We start from the raw sequence: 16775 nt of genomic DNA on the forward strand, positions 1-16775 counted from the left end.
TTATCTGGAATAAGTTTTCACCATCTCTCAAGCCCCATGGACTGGAGCCACCTCTGGAATAATGCATTAAGTATCTGTATAGTATATATATGTAGAGAAAAATCTAATTCTTTTTTGGTTTGATTTTCCTTCTTCCCATTAAGAATCTTGATTTTTGATATCACTTGTCTCCCTGGGACTCTCTCTTGGACACACTGATGTGGATTGGAGCCCCCTCTGCTTTCCCACTTTCAGGGGCAGACAGATTCCAAACCTGAGCAGGATCCCACCCAGCCGTTACTGAGCAGGGACTTTGTCCATGGTTTGTATCATGAGGTGCCCACTGCTGTCTAAACTCTGCTCTTCTAATTACCTGACTCTTGAAAATGAAATTCTAACCTCTTTTCTACCTTTTTTCCTTCTCTTACTAGGAAGAGTATGGGTAGAAAATCAGGAGGGTAATTTCCAGTTTCAGCCTGCCTCTGTCCAAATCTCAGCACACAGAGCTGATCCCCAAACGAGCCTTCTTCTTCCTAGGAATCGAGGCTAAAAGCCCCGTCACGTGGGGTGGGTAAGAGAACTGCTCCTGCTGGGCCCTGGTTTCCTTCATTTTTTTGTTCTGTATTTGTTTAAGTTGTCTTGTTCAGAAATCTAACCCCCCTGTGCCACCCACCATTGGTTGAGGATCACAAATCGAGGTGCCTTCCTTGTATGCTTTTTTGTTAGTGTTTTTTGTTTCTGTTCCTTAACTGCCGAGCCTCAGCCAGGGTGAGTCCTAGGGGGGAGAATCATTCCAGAGGAAGCCATCCCAGCAGGGAAATTGGATTTATACTGGGTAAATAGCACTCTTATTCCTTCCCTGCCATCCCTTCCTTCCTAGCTGTGATGAACTTGAGAGAGGGACACCTCCTGGGGAAGTTCCTCCTATGAACTCGATTCCCAGCATAAGCAAGGGATTATTCCAGGGCTGCTTCTTTCAAGGAGGCCCATAAAAGCGTTGATGTAACTGGGGTGGGGGGGCGGGGCTTTAGACAGCGGGAACTCCCCAAACAGATGGAACTTCCCTGCTCTGTCTCCCGCCCCCGCCTCCCCATTCTTCCTCCACCATCTGCACTACGTTTCCAGCCTGATCCCCAGTGAGGTTCCTGCTAATGGAAGAGGCTTCGAGTCCTTCAGGTGAAATAAAGTCACATGAAAACAAAACAAAACTATATATATTTTCGGTTTTTTTGCCTTATTGTTTTTTTTTTTCCAAGAAAACTACTAAATTAAATAATTTTTAAAAAGTCATATTGTTTGTCTGATTCACTTCTACTTAAGGAGGAGACAGTGGGAAGAGGTGGAGAAGTGGCCCCTCGGTGATTTGTTCTTGGCAGTCTGGGAACTTGACTTTCATGGGAGATGGAAAGAAAAACTGGGCGCGGATTTCCAGATGTTTCGACTATTCAGCAACATTCCGGAGGACCTAATGACCACATGAGTAGTTTTAACAGCCCCTGATGCTTCAGTGCCATGTCACTGTCAGGGTCCCACCTTGCCATAGGGGAACGGTTTCTAGTGTTTTTGATACTGGGCCTGTTTCACCTCAAAAAATAAAAGTTTTCTTCAATTTAATTTCTCTTGCCCATGTAGATTTTCAGGATCTTAGTTAGCTGTTCCGTGTAAGGATTCAAATTCTCTATTTTGAAACATAAGCAATTGAGTATTGATTTGAAGACCTTGGAGAGAAGTAAAGGACAGTGAAAATGCTTGTTCAGTTTTTCTCTGCACAGTTCAGGGAGGGGAGAAGGTGGGCAGAGTGATCGAAGGGGCATGGAGAGGCCTCCGATGAGGGTGAGCGCCAATTCCTGCCCGGAGGGGGGCCCGCACGTCACTGAGCATCTGCTTCTGTGTCCAGAGTGCTGAGACTGGAGCTCTCAGCATTGCCAGGCTTCCACTTAGACAATTTCAAGAAGTATATTTTACAATTGTCATGTTGAATATGAGGAAAGGCACTCAAAAAATAAATAAATTTACTCAAGGTCACATAGCTGATTGATTAGTCACAGTACTGGAATTCAAAGCTGGGTTGGTTTAACCCCAGAGTTTGTGACCTTTACAAACTTGCGCTCTGTGAGAAACTGGGTTGGAAGGCGGCTGGTAGTTAAGTCATTTCCTCCTGGATTATACATCGTGCAGAAATGCATATCTCTGTTTCCAGAAGCTTCTTAATGTGGATAATACAATTTTGGGAGTCCCACGTGAAGGAAGGCGCATTGAAGCATTCTTTTTTTTTTTTGGCCATGCTATGTGGCATGCGGGAACTTAGTTCCCAGACCAGGGATTGAACCCACGCCCCCTGCACTGGAAGCATGAAGTCTTAACCACTGGATCGCCAGGGATGTCCCGGAAGGAGCATTCTTGAAGTTCAGCCTCCTGGCTCCTTGGTTTCTCAAGGCTCTCATGCTCACAAAATCAGCTATGGGGTCGTCTTTTCTAGCCTGGTTCTTGGGAAGGCCACTTAGCCTTGATGTTAAGTATCGGCAACGTTTTTTTTCTGGCAAGCTAAAAACCATGGTAGTCGACTTGACGCTTGTGAGAGCTGCATCCTGCAATTTTGAATACCGTATGGTATGTAATTTCCTCCAATAGGGTCAGTCCAATGTACCTGAAACATTTGAATAATCCCTCCTTTACTCCTTTAATGGGCTACTGTGACATGATGGGTTGGGATGTGGATCCCGAGGAGTGTGGCTTACTCATGATTCAAAATTACACCTGTCAGGGACCTCTGAAGTCCCACAAAAACGTTAAACCTATAAATTTCAAAGGTCTGCTCTACTTTCTGCAAGATAAGTGAAAATCAACCTATAGTATAGTCCTAAAAGGAAGTGTAAAAAAATCTTTAAAATTTATTCAGTATAAGGTATATACCTTGTGAAACCCTAAGATTATAAAAATTTAGAGCTTGCTTCTAAAAGTTTATAAAGCTTTTGACCGGTACTGCGCCCTGCCCTGTGGGAAGCATCTCTCAAGCCTTCCCTGGCTTTCCCTTCTGAAGCTCATAAAATAATCTGTGGTTATGTTCTCTGTAGTCTTTCCTCCCTACTGTCTTTTCAAGTAGAGTGCTCCTTTTGGGGTTCACAATGATCCCCCAGGGGAAGGAAGCAAGCTGGTCAGATGAGGCATCTTTAAAAGCAAGAACTAAAGAGCTCAGAATCTTCTGTAAGTAGCCTTGCAGAGGTCACACCTGAGTTTGACCAGGTGATTTAAGAAGTTAGTAAAGAACCAGTTGGCCCTGAGATAGGTATGGCTAGGAATGTCTCCATTCATTCATTCATTCATTCAACATTGACTTCCAGCTTGGTAAATAACATTAGCGATACAAATGGCAAGAAAGAGCTCAGATAAACGGGCAATTACAATCTAGTTTGATAAATGGCATGAAAGCACTGTAGAGGGGCAACAAGCCTATAGAGAGTGGGGAGGGAGGGGATAAAGACATGTCAGGGAAGCCTTCTATTCAATACAACTAGGAGAATGTATCTGAGTTTAGAGTTGCAGGTTTAATAGGGGTTAGGGGAAGGGCACCGTATAAGATGCTGCATGGATAAAGATGGAGAGCAAAGTCGAGGAAAGCATCCTGCTTTTGGATGGCTGCATGAATGGCTGGAGTTTAAGGTCAAGGAGAGGGCACTGATACAGTGATGGAGAGAGGTAAGGCCCAAGTCATGGAAGTCTTTATATACCACATAAAGAATCCTTGGTTTTCGTTTTCAGCAAGGGAGCCAGTGAAAGATTTGTAAGCAGGGTGATGGGTTCCAGTGTGGAAAATGATTGACAGGTAGTCAGATCAATTAAGAGATTGGAGAAGTGAGAATGAAGAGAAGTGCAGGGATTCCAGTATTGACTGGAATGAACAGCACTTGACTATGATTATTGGTGGAGAGCAGAGGGAGGGAGGGAGGAACTTGTATTTTTCTGGCTCAGGAAACTTAAAAGGAAGGTGGTAGCAAGCTAAACAAGTCTAGAGGGAAAGATGGGTTCATTCTGGGGCATTCTGAGCTGGAGGAGCCTGTGGAGAGGTTGAGTAAGCGATTTAAAACATAGGTCCAAATGTAATGGCTACATTTTCGTGAGAACTGAGAATGAGATGCTGAGAGAGGCTGCACATTAAAATCACCTGCAAGTTAAAAAAATATATAATCCTGAGCCCCATCTGCAGAGATTCTGATTCAATTAGAGTTAGGGCTAGCGTAATTTTATATATATACATATATAAACGCAAGGGTCACAAAATTATGAAATGGGAGGAGGAGGTGGGATAAATCAGCATATTAGGGAATATTATTAAACCACAGCTTGCTTCTCAGAGTTTGAGAGGTCTGAGCCAATTCCACATTTTGACAATGTCTATATGTTTCAAATTTTTTAAACGCCAAGATGAGATTACAAAAATTGAGGTATACTTTAAATAGTTAGGTTTAGAAAATCAATGCTTTTAACATACAGATACAAGGACTCTATGTATACTTCATGAGGAGGTAACATTGAAAATTGACATTTGAAATCTTTTCTTTTCTTTTTTTTTTGCGGTATGTGGGCCTCTCACTGGTGTGGCCTCTCCCGTCGCGGAGCACAGGCTCGGGACGCGCAGGCCCAGCGGCCATGGCCCACGGGCCCAGCTGCTCCACGGCACGTGGGATCCTGCCAGACCAGGGCACGAACCCGTGTCCCCTGCATCGGCAGGCGGATTCTCAACCACTGCGGCACCAGGGAAGCCCGACATTTGAAATCTTTACAAATGGCCTTCCTGTTTGTCCTCTTGCATACATTTCTTGAGACCACTTTGACAATATCTGAAAAATTCAAAATGTTCATGTCTTTTGGCCTTGCGAAATCTGCCTTCCCACAAGAAAAATAAATACAAAAGGATAGTCATTGCGGTATTGTTTTTAATAATGAAACCTAGGGGAAAAAAGTCAAAATGTCCATTAGGAATTTGATTACATGGATTGTGTTATATCCATACAATCCAATATTGTGCATGGGTTAAAAAAGAATGAAATAGGTCTACATAGCTGACATGAAAAAAAAATAAGTCCATGATTTATTTTTAAATGAGAAAAGCAAATTGCAGTGTAGTTAAAAAACAGAGAAAAGTAAAATTATTTATCACATCTAGCTTATAAACAGAGGCCTTGCCTCATCACCTCTAATATTTAAGTGCCTACCTCCAGCTGAACCTATATCCGAATCCTTTTTTGCTGCAATGGAACAGATATTATTTCATTATAGATATGAGGAAAACCTCTTCCAAAGAAAGCCGGAATAGCTCAGTTGGGAGACCATTAGACTGAAGATTTAAAGGTCCCTGGTTCGATCCCGGGTTTCGGCAACGGTTCCGTGACTATCCTCTTTTCAATAGCGTGCGTACTCGTCTCCGCCTGTGTAAAGGGGGGATCTCAGGCTGCCACCCAGGTCTTACTTGCGCATGGATGATAATGTGCTTGGGTGGACGCGGAAAGAGAAGCCGGTTTTCTTTCTTTTCTTTGGGAAGGAGGAAACCGTAAAGGGATTTATGTCTTTGCTTTTAGCTACTCTGTGCGGCCGGCGGGCTCTCTCCCCACACACGGTGCGCCGTTCGCTTTCTAATTCATCCCAGCCCGCCCGCTTCTTTCCGACCACGTTCCAGGAGCTGCCGGCGTTGGACTCTCTCTTCGCTGGGACGGGCGCGCCGGGGCTCCGCAGGGGGATTTGGCGGTCATGGAGCCACCACGTGCGGGGCGCGGGGTTGCACAGAAAGAAATCCTCGATTTCAGCTTGGGGTTTAACAATAACAACGACAGCTTTTGCTGATGGTGGCGGCGGCGGGGTGGGGTAGGGTTGGAACTCCTTTCTGGTTTATGTCTACACTAGCGTTACCAAATCAAATACAGGACGCCCAATTAAATTTGAATTTCGGAGAAACAATGACTATTTCTAGTATAAGCCTCCCAAAGATGGGCATGGGACATAATACACATTCGTTATTTTTCTGAAATTCAAATTTAACTGTATTTTTATTCGCTAAATCGCAAACCACTATTGTACATCATATCCCCACACATCTCTGGATGCGCCCCTCCACCCCACACCGCGCCCCCGGAAAGATACTCAGAAACTATAGTCAGGACGAAGTGGATTTCAGAAGAGACTGGGTAATTTCTTATTCTCATCTCTCAGGTTTCAAAATGCATTTGCGTCCATCAGCTGATTTGTTCTCATCCCCACCGGACAAGACCTTGGTGGGGATCACCAGGAAACACCCCAGGAATCAGCCATCTCACCTGGTCCCAGGCTTCCAGAGCTGTCCGCTCTGGCCTGGGATAGGGGTGGAGGAAAGGGAGATTTGGAAGCTGGAATGAATCTTAAAAAAAAAAAAAAAAAGTCGTGTTAAGATGATGAGCCACTCCATTCAAGACAGTGCAATGGAACACACGCTCAGGGAATGCTTTCTTTTCTGCCAGCTCCCAGGCTGGGACATGGGGAGAGAGGAATGAGACCTAGTCCTCACATAAAAGGCAACATGGAGAACTATTGCTTTTGGACCTATTATTTGTCCTCCCCTTTCTTTTAATCTGTGCCAAGATGCCTGCTGATGAGGGGCTTCAGCCCCCAAAACTTTGCGTTCTTGGGTGGAAGGATGTATTTTGCTTAAGGGACTCTTTGAAAAATTCAATGATCATCAAACGGAAGGAAAACAAAATGGTGGATGAATAGATCGGGCAGTTCAAACTTTGCATGATGTATGTCAGCACGTGTGTTGGTGAATTTTATGTGTCAATTTGGCTAGCTATGGTGCCCAAATGCCAGTCTAGGTGGTGCTGTGAAGATATTCTTTAGATGTGATTAACATTTAAATCAGTAGACTCTGAGTAAAGCACATTACCCTCCATAATGTGGGTGTGCCTCGTCCAATCAGGTGAAGGTTTAAGAACAAAGCCTGGGGTTTCCTGATGAAGAAGGAATTCTCCTGAAGACTGTAACACAGAAAGCCTGCCTGAGCCTCCAGCTGGCTGCCCTGCTGAAGCTGGACTCAAGATGCAACATCAACTCTTACCTGAATTTCCAGCTTGTTGGCCAACCCAACAGATTCTAGACTTGACGGGCCCCACAATGCCCTGAGCCAATCAATCAATCAATCAATCAATCAATAAACGAATAAATAAATAAATGAATAAATAAATAAATAAATCTCTATCCACCCAGACAGCATGCTTTAAAACTGTTACACACAGGTAAGAGGGAAGGGTGAGATTTTTATTATTGCTCCCGAGGAAAAAGTGCTCTGAACGAAGGTCAACCACCTCGGGACCATGAAGGTGGGCACCATACTCCTAGGAAATATTGGGCCTTTGCCCTGAAAGGGCAAACCCTTCCCAGTTTCCAGCCTGAGGAATCCCTTTGGGAAGTATTTGGATACAAGCAAGAAGCTCCGAGAAGAAGACAGGTGTGTCTGCCTGCATCACCAAGCTCGCAAGCCTGGCATACCCCTACTCACCTTTCAAGGCACAGTTCTAATGTCTTTTTTTCCTGCCAGGTTCTGCTCTACCCACCTTCTATTCATTCCTCGGTGTTACCAAAGTATATATTCCTCTATTAAAGCATTGATTGCACGGTCCCAAAGGTCTGCTACCAGCTCTATAGTAGCTCCACAGTGCAGGGGAGGAGACCAGGGATGGTGCGGGTCACCAAGAGCTTCCCCGGTGGGATGGCGGTTAAGCTGAGTCCTCAAAAGTGCTTTGGGCGGACGAGGGGGAAGAAGTGAAAGGGAGGTTGCATTCCAGTTAGAGGGAACACCGTGAGCCAAGGCCCAGAGGATTGAAAGGGTATGGCGGGATCTGTAGTACGAAAATAGTGGCGTGTACGCGCGGGAAGTGGAGGGAGATGGGTTCAGCCTACCCAGAGTGGGGTGAGCGCGCGTGCGCAAAGGCCAGGCCCGTGGGGGCGGGGCGGGCGAGGTTGGCGAGCGGGGCGCGGGCGCGCTCTCAGAGCCCAGGGCGGTGGTGGCTGCCACCACTTCTGGCTGGATCCCAGATCGTCTCTTTCAGCTCATCCGTTTCGTGGGCGCCTAGGATGGGAACAAGGAACTGCAAAGTTGCGCTTCTCGGGAGAAGTAGCACCTTGGTACCCTTAACACTGAACTGTGGTCTCCGACACTGTGCGCTTTGGGTTTAGGGCGAGGAATCGCGGAGGGGCGGGGACAGCGAGTAAGCGGCTTCTCCTCCCTCCGCAGGGTTTTGCAGAAATCAGGATTCACTTTTGCCAAGGGGTCTCTATATAAAAGAGGACGTGTTCTGTTTTATTTGAGAAATCTGTATTCGTCTGCCAGAGAACGACTTAATCACCTTCTTTCCATACTCCCCACTTCGCCTGCCCGGCGCCGTGAGATCTCTGGACTGGAATTGGATTGAATCACACACTAAGGAGGAGTACGGAAGCTCACCCGGTATCCCGCCCATTAGCTGCAGCGCAAATGATTACATAGCTTTCACTCATTGGAGTACAAGACTCTCTCGTGAGCCCGGATAGCTCAGTCGGTAGAGCATCAGACTTTTAATCTGAGGGTCCAGGGTTCAAGTCCCTGTTCGGGCGGATCGACTTTTTAACAGATATTTTAAAAGTGAGAACCAGCTTTAGGGGCCTCTGATTTTTAGCCGGTTGCCTTTGGAAAAGGGAGTGAAATGTGGAGCGTGTACTCTGCGTTTCCAACCACTTCCCGGGGGTAAAAGCCACGCAGACACCACGGGCGTTTTTGCAAAGGCCTCCAGGAGATTTGCAGTGCATCGCTGTAGGGTCTAAATAAGCTGGCTAACTCGGCAGCCGCCGACTGGGCTGCTTGGTCTCAACTACTGCTGCAATTAAAGAAAGGGGGACGAAGCCTTCAGGAAGTCCCGCAGTCGCCGCCTCCCTTCGCTCTCCGTGAGCGAGCCCTGCAGACCCTCTCTCTCGGGTTCCCTCCCTCTGGGTGCCTGAGGATTGTGGGACGGATCCTGCACCCTCCCACTCCACCTTGATACCCTTCTAGAGAATATTTTTTGCGCTCTGAAAAGGAAGAGGTGCCATCTAGAAACTGAAGCACCAAGCAGGGCAGCTCCCCTTCTCTACCGAGGTCCAGTCTCTCCGCTAACCCCCAAAGGGTGACGCTGAATCCAGAGAGAAGTTGAGGTTGAGATGGCGGCTTCTGCTGGTGGGAGAAGGAGGGTGCCTGCTGGGAAAGAGTGTGTTTGAGGGGCTGGAATGCGAAGTGTCCTGGAGTTCGAAAAACAAAAATGTTAGCTCCCACTGACTACAAATTAATAAGCATTTGGCTCCTGAGAAGTTCTGAGGAAGTCGGGTTGTGGACACAAGAGCTCAGGCATGGATTCACCAAGACTAAAGTAATCTTCCCTGTGAGGTGAAGGGACCAGTTATATCCTTGCTTACCTGGAGACTGAGCCTTCCTTGCTTCTGCCAGGCAACGGAAGAAAGTCGATCTTGACCTCATTAACAGGAAGGGGATGTGGGCTGATTGAGTCAGCTGCCCTCTTAGGTGATGGACGATGGTACCTAACGTACCCAAAGAACGCTGACTGGTGGGGCAGGGCGAAGGCGGACATAGAACTCAAGTGGGAGGCAGGGCCTTCACCCCTTCACCCTCCAAGCTGGATGCCTTACCTTGTGCCTGCACAGACCCACAGTTTTCTTCTCTCCAAAGCACAGCTTCCTCATCAGGAGAAAGGGAATAATAGTAATAGCATCCCACTCATAAACCTGGGCTGATTAAATGAGGTAACAATGCATGCAATAGTGTTTAGTAGATTCTTTGCCCCAAAGCGAGCATGCAGTGCATTGCAGCTATTATTATTAAAGAGCTTTCAGTCTAGGGAGGGAACAAAAGACACCGTGAAACAGGTAAGAAACCATTTCAAAGACATGTGTTCCCAATACGTGAAGATCATGAACCCGTATTCATGCGACTTGTGTTTGTTGGTATGTGCTGAGGCGACAGCAATGGTCACCGACCCAAGGAAGAGTGGGATTCTTTCTGGAAGGAAGTGAATCATGGCGCTCAGGTGGCGTTCCAGGGGAACAAAGTAAGGGAGCTGAGGCAAACACTCGGATTCTGCTTCTTCTTCCTGAGGAAGTCCCCTGGAAAGTGATCAAGTCCATTTCTGGCAACCTTGAAAAGTGGAGTCTCTTTGCTCCGATCATTTCCTGACTGAACAAGAACACACCAGGTGGGGGAAAGGAGAGGACAAGGCGAGGAGAGCACTGAGACCTCCTGGCTCTTCTTTCCTCCTTCCTGTCCTCAAGTTCACCTCCTCTCCCTTTCACCAAGGGGTGAGAACTGAGCAAAAGCAAAACAAAACAAAACACCAAAAATTAAAAGGAAAAGACAAATCAAAGTCTCTCTCTACCAAGACCTTTCGAGCTTTGGAGCTGAACAGCTCTGCTTCGGTTCTGGATGATTAGAGGGCAAATGAGTTATTTCATTTAAAAATTATCATATTATATCAACCTTAAGGCAGGGGTGGGGGGCTGGGGACTGAACGGACACCACGTAGAGGACGTGCTGGGCACACAGTAGGCACTTAGTAGGTGGCTGTCTTTCCTCTTATTAGGGTCCTGGGGAGACGTAGAAAAAGCCTTAGGAAGACAATATGTAGCCTGGGACAATTTCCCCACATGACAGAAATTCTTTTTCTCACTCACTGCCCTCGAAATCTCAGAGCTAAAATAAGATGCAATTTGGAAGGTGAAATTGGGAATTGGAAAGGTAGAGATGAAAGAAAGTCTTTCTTAGTTTTTAAATATTTTTCTTTTAAGTTTCCTTAATAGGGTCGAAACGCCTGTTAAGCTCGCCGAAATAGCTCAGTTGGGAGAGCGTTAGACTGAAGATCTAAAGGTCCCTGGTTCGATCCCGGGTTTCGGCAGGGCTTTTGCTGACTCATCATTAGACGGGACTGGAGTCTGGAATACCTTCCTTTTCTTACAGTGTCTCCCCTGAAGGCTCACCTTCCTCCCCGCTCCCACACACTGCGAGGATCCTAAGAGCTTAAACCTCTTAAAGATATCACAAATCATGGAATGACCTGGACCCAGTCCACTTAGACTATGTGTCAGATGTTTCATAGTGTGATGGCCACCACTTCTGGTCTGCACGTAGAAGGTCTTGAGTTTGATGCCAAGTATAGTTACGCTGGGCTTGCAAGTGTTTCTCATTGACGACAGACATGAAGACTTCAAAAACGTTTGTCTATACACGCAAGTCAGGGTCCTATCAGCGTGTTAGAAATTTGGTGAAGAATGGTTCTCGGCTGAAGATGTGATTTATAAGCACGTGTGTTGACCTGAAATATTTCTTGGAACCCCAGTTTTCTCACCGCGCTTTTAATAAACAGTGCGTGAACTATTATCATTTAGTGCCAAAATTTGCACATTTACTGCCAGGAGCATTACCATCCGTGACTCTGACGATGTTTATTGATGTTTTCTATATAAAATAATACATGTTAATTTTAAGGAAAAAATATCTGAAGACAAAGTATCTGTCATACAAGGTTGGAAGAGAAAAGACAGGTTGGAAGAGAAAGTTATCAGTTGTTTTCCTCACCTTTCACTTTTTCTGCAAAATCCACCGTTGGTCTGGCCTGGGTTGTAAACTCCAGGAGGGCTGAATCAAGTGTGTTCCACTCAAATTTGTTTTAGGAGTTTAAAATAACCGCCCGCACAGGGACTTGAACCCTGGACCCTCAGATTAAAAGTCTGATGCTCTACCGACTGAGCTACCCGGGCTCTGAAAGGCGACGTGGCTCCCAGTCTATCCGCAGAAAATAGACCACGTGGCCCTATTCTTTTCCTATTCGATTAAAATCCTGAGTCTTTTTGTTGATTACGTGAGTGGTGAAACTGCAGAATCAAGGTCGGGAAGACGTTTGGCGAAAGAATCTTTTCTGATCCCATTACAGAAAGACTATAAAGAAAATAACTGCCTGCCAGACCATGCTTCCACGCCAGCAGCGGCCCCGCCCCTCACATCCTGAAGGGAACATCCCAGGAGGAATTCTCCAGATTTAGGACGTCTGGATTTCTAAATCCAATCTTGGTCTGTGAAGAGTCCCGGAGGGTCTTGCGGGTTGAATCTTATGAGTAACTGATTAGGTCTCCAATCTTTATTATTCAGAACCCATCCAGGACCAAGACCCGGTCCTGGTCCTCAGTGGGGTGGGAAGGCACGCAAAACAGAAGTCAAGCGTTTTGATGGTGGGAAGCAGGTCAACACCAGAAGTAAGCGTCCTGCCAAGTATTCTAGCAGGAGGTGATGCCCAGATGAGCTACCAATGGTGACTGGGGCCCTGAAGGCTTGGGAAGAGAATTTTGAGCAGAGGGAACAGCAAAAGGAAAAGGACCTTTGCCAGGGAATCTGAACATTTTCCTTGAAACTCCCATTGAAAGGTTTGGATCAGGCTGGAGTTTATATTTTTGGGAAGTCCCATTACCCTGGCAGCTGTGTCCTGAATATAACTAATGTAGACACACAGAAAACAAAAAGTTTCCTGCCATTTCGGTAAACAACCCATGTTGCCTACCATTCCACTAAACAACGAATGTTGCAGCCATCAAGCCACCAGCCACTGCACCTTCCCTGTTGGTGCGCCCAGAGGGGAATTCAGGATGGAGAAAAACAGGATACTGGCCCTAGATAGTTAAGATGCATGTCAAAGGAATAATTTCAATGAACCCAGACCCTTGCGTCTTCCCATACTTAGAAAAGCACTAAAATAATTAACTTGAGATGTCTGTTTTGTGTGTGTGTGTGTGTGTGTGTGTGTGTGTGGCAGTAATCATTTGATGTTCAACTACATGTTTATTTTCCCAGCAAAAAATCCTATATATCCTGGCCCCTCCCTTACCTTCCTGGAACAGTTCCTCAGAGCTGAGAGGCCGATTCCCTGGCTATAGTCTTCAGTAAGGTCCCTGAATAAAACGGAACTCTCAAGTTTTAGGTTGTGTGTTTTTTCAGTTGTCACTAATAGGCGCATTTTTTCATTACTCCTGTTTCTTCATTGCCATGTTATTCATTGAGGCACTGGATAAGATCCCTTGAAAGGGAAGGGAAAGGAATCCTATGGGGTAGAGCCTCATAACCATTTCAGCTGTCCTCGGATTTCAGAGACACTCTGAACTCTGTTGGGGAAGGATGACGTCTGCAGTCTTTTATGGAGAAATGTATCCGTGTAACCGAGCAGGACCCTAGGGGGCCTTCCTGGGACAGAGACCCTGAACTCCACCTGGTGTGCTCCACCTGCCTCTTGTTTGTAGAAAAGCTTTAGTCTCCCAGGCCTCCCAAGAGTCAGAAAAAGCTAGCTCAAGAGGTAAGGCTTGGAAGAATGTGAACATATAATAACAAAAGCTAGCAGTTGGGCCAGGAGAACTGGTAACAATGTAAACAGATAGGAGTCACAGAATCTTTAGTTCTTCCCTGAAGGACATAGAGAACAGTGTCTGATGCACATTCCCGAGTTGTTTTGCAGATACTAAAACCACCACCAGAGGGAAAAAGCTAACTGCATGATGACCAGACCGTAGCCTTGACACAAGCTGCTCCATCTTGGGCAGTACTGAATCTATGACTTGCATACTTCCAGAAATTCGCCTCAAGGAAGTGGAACCAAACCGACCCTGGAGTTGAAGATTAACTGTGCTTAAAACAAGGTGATTCCGACCAGACCACCGCATGAATCATTTTGAGATGATTATCGGAGCTGTCTGTGCTGTTCTGCACATAGCCCGCACCTGCACACCCCTGAAACTTCCTGGTTTTTCCCTATAAAACCCTTTTCCCTCTAACTGGCAACTTGGAGATGGTTTGGGGGACACTAGTTTGCTATCTTCCCAGGTTGCCGGCTTCCTGAATAAAGCACCAACCCTTGTGTCTCTTGAACACTGACTTTTGAGTGAGATCAGCTGAAACTGAGCTCGGTTCCAGCTCCGGTTGGTAACCTCAGGAACTCTGAACAAAGTTTAAAAAGTAATCCACTAGGGAAAGATAGTCATGTTATATTAAACAAAAATGACAGAAGGTGCTGAACCATATGTATGATATAATATTTGTGGAAAAGTCAAACGATGTGTATATGAATATATATCATTTAATTATATATATAATTAATTATATATATTTGTATATTTGTTGTTTGCATATACATAAGAGATGTTTAAGGGTAGAAAACAGTCTTATGAAAATGACCACCTTTTGAGGAACGGCAATGAAGTGTGTGAGAAGAGTCTCTCACTGTTTCCTTTACGTACATCTGTATTATTGCATTAAAAAAGCATGTATTGGGCTTCCCTGTTGGTGCAGTGGTTAAGAATCCACCTGCCAATGCTGGGGACACGGGTTCGAGCCCTGGTCCGGGAAGATCCCACATGCTACAGAGCAACTAAGCCCGTGTGCCACTACTGAGCCTGTGCTCTAGAGCCCGCGAGCCACAACTACTGAGCCCCCGTGCCACAACTACTGAAGCCCGTGTGCCTAGAGCCCGTGCTCCACAACAAGAGAAGCCACCGCAATGAGAAGCCCACGCACCACAACAAAGAGTAGCCCCTGCTTGCCACAACTAGAGAAAGCCCGCGCACAGCAACGAAGACCCAACACAGCCAAAAATAAAAAAATAAATAAATTTATTTTAAAAAAAGCATGTATTGTTTTCATAATAAAATAAATGAAGAAGAAAAAAATTGACAGTTAGATTATTCCATCCTTCTGAGATCACGTAGGCAGCCCTTTAGATCAAAGCATCCCTGATCCTGTGCTTTCTACAGATCCCAGCAGAGGAAGGTGAAAAGCAAATTTCCTTCCCAGTAGAGGCTCCCTCCATGCTTCAGGGTTTTGGAGGGGAGTATCCGGTGTTGGGGAGCAAGGACTTTTCCCCTCTATCCTTCTTAGTTCTGGCTGGTCTAAGAATTAAATTGACAAGACAGATTAACAGAAGAAAATTAAACAAAAGTTTATTAATATGTGTACATGGAAGAGACCCAGGAAAATTAAGTCACTCGCCGAAATGTCTGAAAACCACACCTTAAATATTATCTTCAGCTAAAGCCAAAAGAGGATGTTGGGGATAGTGATTTGGAACCTCAAAGGGGAAGAAGGCAATTGGCATGAAGATGGAAAAGCAAATGTTTGGTAAACCACGGTTTGCTGGGCCATGCAGAGACCATGGGACACAGAGAGGAATTTTAACACTTTTAGACTTTGCTAGGTTTCTCCCTGTCTACCCACCTGGTTCGTACTATGGTAATCTATGGTGGTAACTCCTTTCCTGGAGCAGATCCTTCATCTACATTCTTTAGGCAGTTAGGGAGAAGGTCAAAAGTCAAACTTTCTTCCTGAGTCTTTTGGGCCTTGATTGTTTTCAGCTCTAAACAATCCGCATGCCAGAGAGACATTTTGAGGTGGTAAAGTTTGCTCAGCTACACTGGTATTGAAAAATCACCAGTGAATTGGGTGCGCTTTTCACAAATGAAGATGTAGGATCCTTAAGAATCATATGACATGGCTGGATTTAGCCAAGAAAAATAAAAAGAGCCCCCCCCCCCCAAAAAAAAAAATTGCCTGTAAGATGAAGCCAATCCTCTGGGGGAGTTAGTGAGCCTTTGGTCTAACCTCAGCTTCCTACAACAGTTCTGTACTCAGCTTTGAATGTAACGCAGGAGAGCGTGAAGATTTGTTTCCTGTTCCCCTAAGGCAGACTAGATTGACAGGCATTGAACGCTGAGAACAAAAGTCTCAAACTGTGTATAATCAACTGTTAATGGTGTGGAACTGGGCTGCTTAGTGTAGAGACAGTTAACTGGAGCTGTGTGTAATTTCACTTAACAAACTATCCTGTTTTCTTTCTTACGCACCACCCCTCCATCCCTCCGTCCGCCATCTTGAAATGCTCCCTCTTCCCACTTTCTAAGTTCTTTGGTTTGGGAAGTTCCCTCTGATCCTTAAAGACAGGGATCAGAACTTGCCGCAGAGATCTCTGCTTGATCCTCTCCAGAGGGGGTTGGGTCCCGAGGACTCTGAGATGGTCCGTATTGCTGCTCCCCCCACAACCTGCCTTCAACACCTGTTTAATGGTCTGTCTTTCCTCCTAGAATGTTTCTGCTGTGAGGACAGGACCTCTCTGTACATCTCCACTGTTATCCAAGCAAGCTCTCAAAAACTGCTGAATGAATGAATGGACAGTTGACTGAGGGCCAGGGGTCAGGGAAGGCTTTTCGTGGAGGAGGAGGGGTCAGAACTGGTCCTTGGAAGTTTTTGTTTGGTAGAGGGGAGAACATTCCTGTCAAGGTGAATGATTTCCATAATCAAATGGAAGAAGTTTGTCCTGAAAAAGTTCTATGCCACTCTATCGTGCCACCCCACTTAATTCTTTATAAGAGCTTACCGCCATCTGAAATCCTCCTATTTATTTGCTTGTTTATGAACCACCTCTTCCCTCTGTCCTGTAAGTGCTTCTGGACAAAAACCTTGTCGGTTAAGGACCTTCAATTTTTTTTTTCTTTTCTTAGTGTTATTTTCTGTTTGGTTTACTTTCTTTTCTTTTAAATCTTTGCATTCCCACAACCTCAGCGTTTAGAACGGTATTTGGCACATAGCATGATCTTAGATAATCGCTGTTTCAAAAAGTGAACGTTTTTACTGCGCAATGTACCTCTCGCCCCCTCCCCTACAAAGTATACTTTGTATAGTTTCACGCAGACGTTTACTTTTTACCTTCCAAACCATCGGTTCTGAA

The sequence above is a fragment of the Hyperoodon ampullatus genome, assembly GCF_949752795.1.
Source record: "Hyperoodon ampullatus genome assembly, chromosome: 7".
Classification (NCBI taxonomy): domain Eukaryota; kingdom Metazoa; phylum Chordata; class Mammalia; order Artiodactyla; family Ziphiidae; genus Hyperoodon; species Hyperoodon ampullatus.